This window comes from Phocoena phocoena, chromosome 4 (genome assembly GCF_963924675.1).
Source record: "Phocoena phocoena chromosome 4, mPhoPho1.1, whole genome shotgun sequence".
Lineage (NCBI taxonomy): Eukaryota > Metazoa > Chordata > Mammalia > Artiodactyla > Phocoenidae > Phocoena > Phocoena phocoena.
In genome coordinates, this window is record NC_089222.1 from 73,320,937 (window position 1) to 73,333,361 (window position 12,425).

At 35.4% G+C, this 12,425-nt stretch overlaps 1 protein-coding gene across 12 annotated transcripts in view; it reads left to right on the top strand.

The window, feature by feature from the left end:
- Nucleotides 1-12,425, top strand: part of DLG1 (discs large MAGUK scaffold protein 1) — a 283,484-nt gene that overhangs the window by 77,476 nt on the left and 193,583 nt on the right. The window lies entirely within an intron of this gene.

Here is a 12,425-nt window from a genome sequence, read left to right on the forward strand (position 1 = left end):
TGTTAAACTATCCTTGGCATTTGCTGGAATTAAAATACATGTAAAGGAAATCTTCCCCTGAATTTCATAGCCATTAAGAAATGTGGTGCACCAGACCAGTGGGAGCTCCTGGCAGAATTTTTAAAGGGATCCTCAGTTGGTTTTAGAGGGAAAAAAGCAATTCAAGTTTGACAAATTTCACAAATTTTTAATTGAAGTATAGTTGATTTACAATATTATGTTAGTTTTGGGTGTACAACGTATGTCAATATTTTTTATAGATTATACTCAGTTTAAAGTTGTTATAAAATATTGGCTAATTCCCTGTACTGTACTATATATCCTTGTAGCTTATTTTATACTTAGTAGTTTGTACCTCAAATGTAAAGTAAGTTATGATTCTTGTAAATTCCATTATGTTCTTTTCATTATTCTCGTGAAGGTAGGTGTCTGCTATACAGACTGCCTTGATCATTTCTCTTAGCTAGCAATCAGTTAACCCTCAGTGTACCTGGAAAATTATTCATCATTCTTTGTGAGCCATTTATTTTTTATTGCTATTCTTTTTATTTTTTGAATATTTTAAGTCATTTTATAAATAATTTAAGAGGAATAATGAAAAACTTCATTTGAAATTTTAATTAGAATCTAAACATAACAAACCCAGTTTTTAAAATTAGCTTTACTAAGATATAATTGACATACAATAAACTGTACATATTAAAAGGGTACAGTTTTATGAGTTTTGACATATGTATACACCTTTGAAACCATCCCTACAATTAAGATAGTGAACATATCCATCACTCCCATGAGCTTCCTTCTTTCAATCCCTTTATCTTGTCCTTCTCCCAGACTATTGCTGGTTTTATTTCTGTCATTATAGATTAGTTTGAATTTTCTAGAGTTTTATATAAATGAAATAATAAAATACATTCGATTTTTTTAACCTGGCTTCTTTCAGATTAATTATTTTGAGTTTAACTGACATCATTCCATTTATCAGTAATTCCTTCTTTTTAGTTGCTGAGTAGTATTCCATTATATGTATATAACACATTTGGTTTTGAAGATATTTATACCCAAAATGTGCAGTGTCCTTTGAATATAACTAACCACTCATCAACTAACATATATGTGCATGTAATATATATCCATTTGGTACATACTGATTCAAAATATCAAATAATTTCTGGTTTTTCACTTGACATCAAAGTATGATACTTTCATAAGTTTTGATAGCTCATAATTTTGTAGTAAAGAGGACATTCATTTGTCTTTGATCCATAATTGCAAAGCATTTCATTTTTAGATTATCAACATCAATTAGTATGATCGGCTCTGAATTTTTTCATTTTTGCATCATCTCTTTCCTTCCGTTCACCTTTGTATATACACAGCTAGCTTGAACAGTTGTCTACTTATGAACTACGTGAAGAAAATTATGGTGCTTAAATATAAAATTTAAGAGTCTGCTGTCACACTTTCTTTTAGGATAGTGGTATGGTCCAAGTTATTGTCATAAAATGTTGCATAATAAAGTCCTTGACTAAGTGGATGAAAATGCTGTATTTCCTTTTTATCCTTAGTTTTTCACTCTTCTGTTCTTGAATTTGAGAAAATTTATTTAGAGTATTGTCATCTGAAGACTTGTAGTCTCACATTTCACATATATAACCAAATTCACCATCATCATTAATGTACAGTGCTCTGTTTTCATTCATTAATTCATTTCAGTCTTCTGATCAGCTAGTAATTGGAAAATGTCTTTGTCAGTTTTCTTCTCTTTCCCATTGATGGTGTGCAGAAAAGAATTAACATAACCTAAATTGCTATCCTTGACAAGGTCTGCTTGCAAGGTTGGGTCCTTGACTGGTGTCTGGGAACTTAGATTTCCAGAGGATGCCCTACACTAACTGATAAAAGTTACTGTGCCTAAACTGTGCAAACAGTATGATTTATGCTGAATAACACTTCCTTCTACAAAGGTGATGTCTGAAGGATGATGCAATAATGATGACTTATTTCAAGATAGAATGACTTTTATTCTATATATAAAAAGTAAATTTCCTCTTTGTTAAATGGAAGACCTTACGAAAGAACAAAAATTATGGGAAAGCAATCCTTTTTATTTTATATTGGAGTATAGTTGATTAAAAATGTTGTGTTAGTTTCATGTGTACAGCAAAGTGACTCCGTTTTCCATATACATTTATCTATTCATTTTCAAGTTCTTTTCCCACTTAGGTTATTACAAAGTATTGAACAGAGTTCCCTGTGCTAAACAGTAGGTCCTTGTTGGCTATCTATTTTAAATATAACAGTGTGTGTATGTCAATCCCAAACTCCCAGTCTATCCCTCCCCGCCACCCTTCTCCCCTGGTAACCATAAATTCGTTCTCTAAGTCTGTGAGTCTGTTTCTGTTTTTGTAAGTAAGTTCATTTGTATCATGCAACCCTTACAAATAGTTAGAATTGCTTAAAACAAATACACACACACAAACACACACACAAACTAGAACTGGGTTCATTAAATCCTGATGGTCTACAAAAGGTTTAATAAAGTGTAGTTTCTTAGTCAGTTGCATGCTATTTAAAATTTGCGTTTATTAAATACAAACTAGTATGTGAGAACATGTTAGATATAAAGAATCTCTACATAACACTAAGAATAATCAAAGAATATTTCCTAGTCCTTTAGAAGCACCCAATTTGCCCACCTCAGATCCAATCTCATTCCTTTCATATTCAATAATCATAATTCTGTATTTAGAATTCCTTATTTTTCTTTATAATTTTTAAACAATTGTTTTGCACAGTTTTGGACTACTGGGTAATGATGTGACTATTCATTTTTTTGCCTACTTTTCTTTCTGTCGGATTGTTTTTCTTTTCCTTACTCGTTTGTAGGAGGTTTTTAAAATATATTCGGAATTTGAATTTGTTGTTGGTTGTAAGGGTTAGAAATACCTTCTCCCGTTCTATGGCTTATGGTGTTTTTTTGTCCAGCTCTTGTTATCTTTTGATCATTAGAATCACATAATTTTAATGTCAAGCTACTAGTCTTTTCTGTTAAGGTTTATACATTTCATGTCTTGTTTTGAATTTTCTTCCAGAGCCAGAAGTCATAAAGGTAACATCTCATATTATATTCTAAAAGTTTTATGGTTTTGATTTTCTCATTTGCCCGAAATTAATTTTTGTTTTGGTATGAGATATAGGAGTCCCATTTCATTTTTTTCTAATGGCTGTCAAGTTTTCCCAGTCTCATTTATTGACAGATTCTTTTCCATTCTCCCAGTGATCTGTATTGTGTCATAAATTCCCATATATGAGTCCGTTTCTAGATTCTTTCTTTTGTTCCACTCATAGGGTTTATCTAACCCTATGCCAATACTCATTATCTTTTTTTTTTTTTTTTTTTTTTTTGCTGTACGCGCGCCTCTCACTGTTGTGGCCTCTCCCGTTGTGGAGCACAGACTCCGGACGCGCAGGCTCAGCAGCCATGGCTCACGGGCCTAGCCGCTCCGCGGCATGTGGGATCTTCCCGGACTGGGACACGAACCCCTGTCCCCTGCATTGGCAGGCAGACTCTCAGCCACTGCGCCACCAGGGAAGCCCAATACTCATTATCTTAATCACTACCCGTTTAAAATTATAAATGTTCTAATTGTTTACTTATACATTATTTTGTATTTTCTGTACAAACAGTAATATCATTTGTGAATACTGACAGCTTAGCTGCTATCATAAAAAATGAATTCCTGGGTCAAGAGTTATGTGTGTTTTATATTTTGATAGATAGTGTTAAATTGCTGGCAAGAAAAAGCTGTTCTCATTTACATTTCCACTTATATGTTAAGAGTTTCTATTTTTTCCACACCTTCATCAACACTAGGTATCATTAGGCATTTATGTTTTTGTTGGTCTGCCCAGATAAGTGTATTTCTTTATGAATGGGAGGGTGAACATCTTTTCATATTTTTTTTCTTTATTTTTTTTGGCTGTGTTGGGTCTTAGTTGAGGCACGCAGGATCTTTTGTTGCAGTGTGTGGGGCTTCTCTCTAGTTGTGACGTGCAGGTTTTTTCTCTCTCTAGTTGGGGCGCACAGGCTCCAGGGTGCGTGGGCTCTGTAGTTGTGGTGTGCGGTCTCCAGAGTGCATGGGCTCTGTAGTTTGTGTCACACGGGCTCTCTTGTTGAACACCATGAACTCAGTAGTTGTGGCGCTCAGGCTTAGTTACCCCACGGCATGTGGGATCTTAGTTCCCCAACCAAGGATCAAACCCGCATCCTCTGCATTAGAAGGCGGATTGTTTACCACTGGACCACCAGGGAAGTCCCTCCATCTTTTCATATTGTTTATGGGCTGTTTGTAATTCCTTTTTAAATGAATTGCTGGTTTATGTCTTTTACTAATTTTTTAAATGGAGTAATAAGACTTTATTATACATTAGAAAACTGGCTCTTTTGTAGTATAATTCTACCCCAGCCCCACAACCAGTCAGAATGTTAAGTTAGTGATATAGATGTTTTAAACTTTGTGTATTCAAATTTATTAGTTTTTTTGTTTGTTTCTAGATGTCGTTTCTTACTTAGACTTTGCCATTCCAAGAGTGCAAACAAATTTACCAATTTAAAAAAAAATTTTTTTTTTTTTTTTAACATCTTTATTGGGGTATAATTGCTTTACAATAGTGTGTTAGTTTCTGCTTTATAACAAAGTGAATCAGTTATACATATACATATGTTCCCACATCTCTTCCCTCTTGCGTCTCCCTCCCTCCCACACTCCCTATCCCACCCCTTCAGGCAGTCACAAAGCACCGAGCTGATCTCCCTGTGCTATGCGGCTGCTTCCCACTAGCTATCTACCTTACGTTTGGTAGTGTATATATGTCCATGCCTCTCTCTTACTTTGTCACAGCTCACCCTTCCCTCTCCCCATATCCTCAAGTCCATTCTCTAGTAGGTCTGTGTTTTTATTCCTGTCTTACCCCTAGGTTCTTTATGGCATTTTTTTTTCCTTAAATTCCGTATATATGTGTTAGCATACGGTATTTGTCTTTCTCTTTCTGACTTACTTCACTCTGTATGACAGACTCTAGATCTATCCACCTCATTACAAATAGCTCAGTTTCGTTTCTTTTTGTGGCTGAGTAGTATTCCATTGTATATATGTGCCACATCTTCTTTATCCATTTGTCCGATGATGGACACTTAGGTTGTTGCCATCTCCAGGCTATTGTAAATAGAGCTGCAAGGAACATTTTGGTACATGACTCTTTGAATTATGGTTTTGTCAGGGTATATGCCCAGTAGTGGGATTGCTGGGTCATATGGTAGTTCTATTTGTAGTTTTTTAAGGAACCTCCATACTGTTCTCCGTAGTGGCTGTACCAATTCACATTCCCACCAGCAGTGGAAGAGTGTTCCCTTTTCTCCACACCCTCTCCAGCATTTATTGTTTCTAGATTTTTTGATGATGGCCATTCTGACTGGTGTGAGATGATATCTCATTGTAGTTTTGATTTGCATTTCTCTAATGATTAATGATGTCGAGCATTCTTTCATGTGTTTGTTGGCAGTCTGTATATCTTCTTTGGAGAAATGTCTATTTAGGTCTTCTGCCCATTTTTGGATTGGGTTGTTTGTTTTTTTGTTATTGAGCTGCATGAGCTGCTTGTAAATTTTGGAGATTAATCCTTTGTCCGTTGCTTCATTTGCAAATATTTTCTCCCATTCTGAGGGTTGTCTTTTGGTCTTGTTTATTGTTTCCTTTGTGTGCAAAAGCTTTGAAGTTTCATTAGGTCCCATTTGTTTATTTTTGTTTTTATTTCCATTTCTCTAAGAGGTGGGTCAAAAAGGATCTTGCTGTGATTTATGTCATAGAGTGTTCTGCCTATGTTTTCCTTTAAGAGTTTGATAGTTTCTGGCCTTACATTTAGGTCTTTAATCCATTTTGAGCTTATTTTTGTGTATGGTGTTAGGGAGTGTTCTAATCTCATACTTTTACATGTACCTGTCCAGTTTTCCCAGAACCACTTATTGAAGAGGCTGTCCTTTCTCCTTTCTCCACTGTACATTCCTGCCTCCTTTATCAAAGGTAAGGTGACTATATGTGCCTGGGTTTATCTCTGGGCTTTCTATCCTTTTCCATTGATCTATATTTCTGTTTTTGTGCCAGTTCCATACTGTCTTGATTACTGTAGCTTTGTAGTATTGTCTGAAGTCAAGGAGCCTGATTCCTCCAGCTCCGTTTTTCGTTCTCAAGATTGCTTTGGCTATTCGGGGTCTTTTGTGTTTCCATACAAATTGTGAAATTTTTTGTTCTAGTTCTGTGAAAAATGCCAGTGGTAGTTTGTTAGGGATTGCATTGAATCTGTAGATTGCTTTGGGTAGTAGAGTCATTTTCACAATGTTGATTCTTCCAATCCAGCAACATGGTATATCTCTCCATCTATTTGCATCATCTTTAATTTCTTTCATCAGCATCTTATAATTTTCTGAATACAGGTCTTTTGTCTCCTTAGGTAGGTTTATTCCTAGATATTTTATTCTTTTTGTTGCAATGGTAAATGGGAGTGTTTTCTTGATTTCACTTTCAGATTTTTCATCATTAGTGTATAGGAATGCCAGAGATTTCTGTGCATTAATTTTGTATCCTGCTACTTTACCAAATTCATTGATTAGCTCTAGTAGTTTTCTGGTAGCATCTTTAGGATTCTCTATGTATAGTATCATGTCATCTGCAAAGAGTGACAGCTTTACTTCTTCTTTTCCAATTTGGATTCCTTTTATTTCCTTTTCTTCTCTGATTGCTGTGGCTAAAACTTCCAAAACTATGTTGAATAAGAGTGGTGAGAGTGGGCAACCTTGTCTTGTTCCTGACCTTAGTGGAAAGGCTTTCAGTTTTTCACCATTGAGGACGATGTTGGCTGTGGGTTTGTCATATATGGCCTTTATTATGTTGAGGAAAGTTCCCTCTATGCCTACTTTCTGGAGGGTTATTATCATAAATGGGTGTTGAAGTTTGTCAAACGCTTTCTCTGCATCTATTGAGATGACCATATGGTTTTTCTCCTTCAATTTGTTAATATGGTATATCACATTGATTGATTTGCGTATATTGAAGAATCCTTGCGTCCCTGGGATAAATCCCTGTTGATCATTGTGTGTGATCCTTTTAATGTGTTGTTGGATTCTGTTTGCTAGTATTTTGTTGAGGATCTTTGCATCTATATTCATCAGTGATATTGGTCTGTAATTTTCTTTTCTTGTAGTAACTTTGTCTGGTTTTGGTATCAGGGTGATGGTGGCCTCATAGAATGAGTTTGGGAGTGTTCCTTCCTTCACAGTTTTTCGGAAGAGTTTGAGAAGGATGGGTGTTAGCTCTTCTATAAATGTTTGATAGAATTCATCTGTGAAGCCATCTGGTCCTGGACTTTTGTTTGCTGGAAGAGTTTTAATCACAGTTTCAATTTCATTACTTGTGATTGGTCTGTTGATATTTTCTATTTCTTCCTGGTTCAGTCTTTGAAGGTAATACCTTTCGAAGAATTTGTCCATTTTTTCCACGTTGTCCATTTTATTGACATAGAGTTGCTTGTAGTAATCTCTTAGAATGCTTTGTATTTCTGCGGTGTCTGTTGTTATTTCTCCCTTTTCATTTTTATTGATTTGAATACTCTCCCTCTTTTTCTTGATGAGTCTGGCTAATGGTTTATCAATTTTGTTTATGTTTTCAAAGAACCACCTTTTAGTTTTATTGATCTTTGCTACTGTCTTCTTTGTTTCTATTTCATTTACTTCTGCTCTGATCTTTATGAAATCTTTCCTTCTGCTAACTTTGGGTTTTGTTTGTTCTTCTTTCTCTAGTTCCTTTAGGTGTACGGTTAGATTATTTATTTGAGATTTTTCTTGTTTCTTGAGGTAGGCTTGTATAGCTATAAACTTCCCTCTTAGAAATGCTTTTGCTGCATCCCATAGTTTTGGATCGTCATGTTTTCATTGTCATTTGTCTCTAGGTATTTTTTGATTTCCTCTTTGATTTCTTCAGTGATATCTTGGTTATTTAGTAATTTATTGTTTAGCCTCCATGTGTTTGTGTTTTTTATGTTTTTTTCCCTGTAATTGATTTCTAATCTCATAGTGTTGTGGTCAGAAAAGATGCTTGATATGATTTCAGTTTTCTTAAATTTACTGAGGCTTGATTTGTGACCCAAGATGTGATCTATCCTGGAGAATGTTCCGTGTGCACTTTAGAAGAAAGTGTAATCTGCTGTGTTTGGTTGGAATCTCCTATAAATATCAATTAAATCTATCTGGTCTTTTGTGTCATTTAAAGCTTCTGTTTCCTTATTAATTTTCTGTTTGGATGATCTGTCCATTGGTGTAAGTGAGGTGTTAAAGCCCCCCACTATTATTGTGTTACTGTCGATTTCCTCTTTTACAGCTGTTAGCAGTTGCTTTATGTATTGAGGTGCTTCTGTGTTGGGTGCATATATATTTATAATTGTTATATCTTCTTGTTGGATTGATCCCTTGATCATTATGTAGTGTCCTTCCTTGTCTCTTGTAACATTCTTTAAAGTCTATTTTATCTGATATGAGTATTGCTACTTCAGCTTTCTTTTGATTTCCATTTGTATGGCATATCTTTTTCCATGCCCTTACTTTCAGTCTGTATGTGTCCCTAAGTCTGAAGTGGGTCTCTTGTAGACAGCATATATATGGGTCTTGTTTTTGTATCCATTCAGCAAGCCTGTGTCTTTTGGTTGGAGCATTTGACCCATTCAGGTTTAAGGTAATTATCAATATGTATGTTCCTATTACCATTTTCTTAATTGTGTTGCATTTGTTTGTAGGTCCTTTTCTTTTCTTGTGTTTCCCACTTAGAGAAGTTCCTTTAACATTTGTTATAGAGCTGGTTTGGTGGTGCTGAATTCTCTTAGCTTTTGCTTGTCTGTAAAGCCTTTGATTCTCCATTGAATCTGAATGAGATCCTTGCCATGTAGAGTAATCTTGGTTGTAGGTTCTTCCCTTTCATCACTTTAAGTATATCATGCCACTCCCTTCTGGCTTGTAGAGTTTCTGCTGAGAAATCTGCTTTTAACCTTATGGGAGTTCCCTTGTATGTTATTTGTTGTTTTTCCCTTGCTGCTTTCAATAATTTTTCTTTGTCTTTAAGTTTTGCCTATTTGATTACTGTGTGTCTCGGCATGTTTCTCCTTGGGTTTACCCTGTATGGGACTCGCTGCACTTCCTGGACTTGGGTGGCTATTTCCTTTCCCATGTTAGGGAAGTTTTCAACTATAATCTTTCCAAATATTTTCTCTGGTCCTTTCTGTCTCTCTTCTCCTTCTGGGACCCCTAAAATGCAAATGTTGTTGCGTTTAATGTCCCAGAGGTCTTCATTTCTTTTCATTCTTTTTTCTTTATTCTCTTCCATGGCAGTGAATTCAACCATTCTGTCTTCCAGGTCACTTATCTGTTCTTCTGCCTCAGTTATTCTGCTATTGATTCCTTCTAGTGTAGTTTTCATTTCAGTTATTGTATTGTTCATCTCTGTTTGTTTGTTCTTTAATTCTTCTAGGTCTTTGTTAAACATTTCTTGCATCTTCTCGGTCTTTGCCTCCATTCTTTTTCCGAGGTTCTGGATCATCTTCACTATCGTTAGTCTGAATTCTTTTTCTGGAAGGTTTCCTATCTCCACTTCATTTAGTTGTTTTTCTGGGGTTTTATCTTGTTCCTTCATCTGGTACATAGCCCTCTGCCTTTTCATCTTGTCTGTGCTTCTGTGAATGTGTTTTTTGTTCCACAGGCTGCAGAATTGTTGTTTTTCTTGCTTCTGCTCTCTGCCCACTGGTGGATGAGGCTATCTAAGAGGCTTGTGCAAGTTTTCCACTCCAAAAGTATTCTTTGTGATCCTTTGCATTCCATCCAACTTTCCATTCCCTACCAGATACCACTGATCTGCCTTTTGTTGCAATAAATAATTTTACATTTTCAATAATTTTATATAAATGAATTCATATAGTAAGTACTGTTTTGTTTCTGGCTTCTTTAACTCAGCATAAGGCTTTTGGGAGTCATTTAGGTTGTTGCTTGTGTCAGTAGTTTGCTTCTTTTTTTGCAGAGGTATATTCTATACAGATGTATATATTTAACCTTATTCATATCTTTTGATGAACATTTGGGTTAACAGTTTCTGGCTATTTTGAATAAAGATTCTATGAACCTTCATGTACAAGTTTTTTTGTGGACAGCAGTTTTTGTTTCTTTTGGATATCTAACAGTTGTTTTCATATCCTAGGTATGAGAATGGTTATTTTCATATCCTAGCAGTATATGAGTATCCCACTTGCTCTACGTTCTCACCAACACTTGACTTTTCTAAAAAAAGTTTTAGCCCTTTTGGTGGCTATGCAGTAGTATCTCATTTTGGTTTTATTTTACATTTCCTTATGACTTGTGATGTTGCCCATCCTTTCATGTTTGACATTAGTAGCTCATCTTTTGGAAAGTGTTACATGTTCAGTTGTATCCCCTCAAAAAAACAGATATGTTAGAGTCCTAACCCCTAGTACCTCAGAATGTGACCTTATTTGGAGATAAAGTCTCTACAGATATAATTAATTTGAAATGAGGTCATTATAGTGGGCATTAATCCAATATGGCTGGTGTGCTTATAACAAGGGAAAATTTGGACAAAGAGACAGGCAAGAATGCCATGTGAGGATAAAGGCAGAGATATGGGTGCTGCATCCACAGCCATGGAATGCCAAAGAGTGCCAGCAAGCCACCAGGAGAGAGGCATTGAATAGATTCTTCCTCACAGTCCTAAGAAGGAACCAGCTCTGCTAATATCTTGATCTCAGCCTTGTAGTCTCCAGAACTGTGAGGTAATGAATTTCAGTTGTTTAAGCTGTTTAAGCCACCCAGTTTGTGGTACTTTGTTACAGTAGCCTTAGGAAACTAATACATGAAGTGTTATATAAATTTGTTCCCCAGTTTATAAAACTGGATTGTTTGTCTTCCTGTTACTGAGTTGTAAAAGGCCTTTATATATTCAGATATGAGTCCTTTGTCAGATTTATTTATTGCAAATATTTTCTCTCATTTTGTAATTTGCCTTTTACTTTCCTTAGTGGTGATTTTAAAGAGCAAAATTTTTAATAAAGCCTAGGTTGTGAAATGTTTTTTTTATTGTTTTGTGTGTTCTGTATAGTAAATCTTTTCCTACCCAAAGTTGGCAATTTTTTTTTTATATTTTCTTCTAGAAATTTTATAGTTTTAGATTTTACTTTTAGGTCTGTGATTCATTTTGAATCAGTTTTGCATGTGAGGTAAGGTAAGGGTCAATGTTAATGTCTTTATGAATATCCAGTAGTTACAGCATTATTTGTTGAAAAGCCTTTTTCCCTCCCTCACTGAATTGTATTGCACTTTGTCAAAAAACAATTAACCACATATGTGTACATTTATTTTTGAACTCTTTTTTCTGTTCCATTGATAAGTCTGTCCACCTTTTGACCAGTACCACACTGTGTTGACATCAAGTAGTGTAAGCCTTTCAACATCATTCTTTTTAAAAATTTGATTTGGCTAATCTAGGTCATTTGCATTTTTAACATTTTGCAATCAGTTTATCAGTTTCTACAAAAGGTGTGTTGGAGGGACTTCCCTGGTGGTGCAGTGGTTAAGAATCTGCCTACCAATGCAGGGGACACGGGTTTAATCCCTGGTCCGGGAAGATCTCATATGCTGTGGAGCAACTAAGGCTGTGCGCCACAAGTACTGAGCCTGTGCTCTAGAGCCCGCGAGCCACAACTACTGAAGCCCATGTGCCTAGAGCCCATGCTCTGCAACAAGAGAAGCCACTGCAATGAGAAGCCCATGTACCACAACAAAGAGTAGCCCCCACTCGCTGCAGCTAGAGAAAGCCCGCACGCAGCAACGAAGACCCAATGCAGCCAAAAATAAATAAAATTAAAAAAAAAAAGTGTGTTGGAATTATTATTGGGATTGCATTGAATCTATAAATCATTGGAAGAAAACAAACATCTTAATAATATTGAGTCTTCCAACCCACATACATATTATGTTTCTCTTCAGGTTTTAATTTCTTCTAGCAATGTTTTGTAATTTGCAGTGAAGACGTCTTGCATATCATTCACTACGGTTTAATCCTAAATATTTTATCTTTTTTGGAGTTGGTGTAAATGGAATTTTTTGAAAGTTTTGGTTTCCAATTATTTGCTTTTGCTAGGAAAAAAATACAGTTGGATTGCTTAACGTAGTATCCTGCAACCTTATTAAATTTAACTATTAGTTTTAGTAGTTTTGTAAATTCTTTGTAAATTTTCAGTATGAACAATCATGTCATTTGTAAATAGAGACAATTTTGCTTCTTCCTTACTGGCTCTTAAGCTTTTTATTTCTTTTA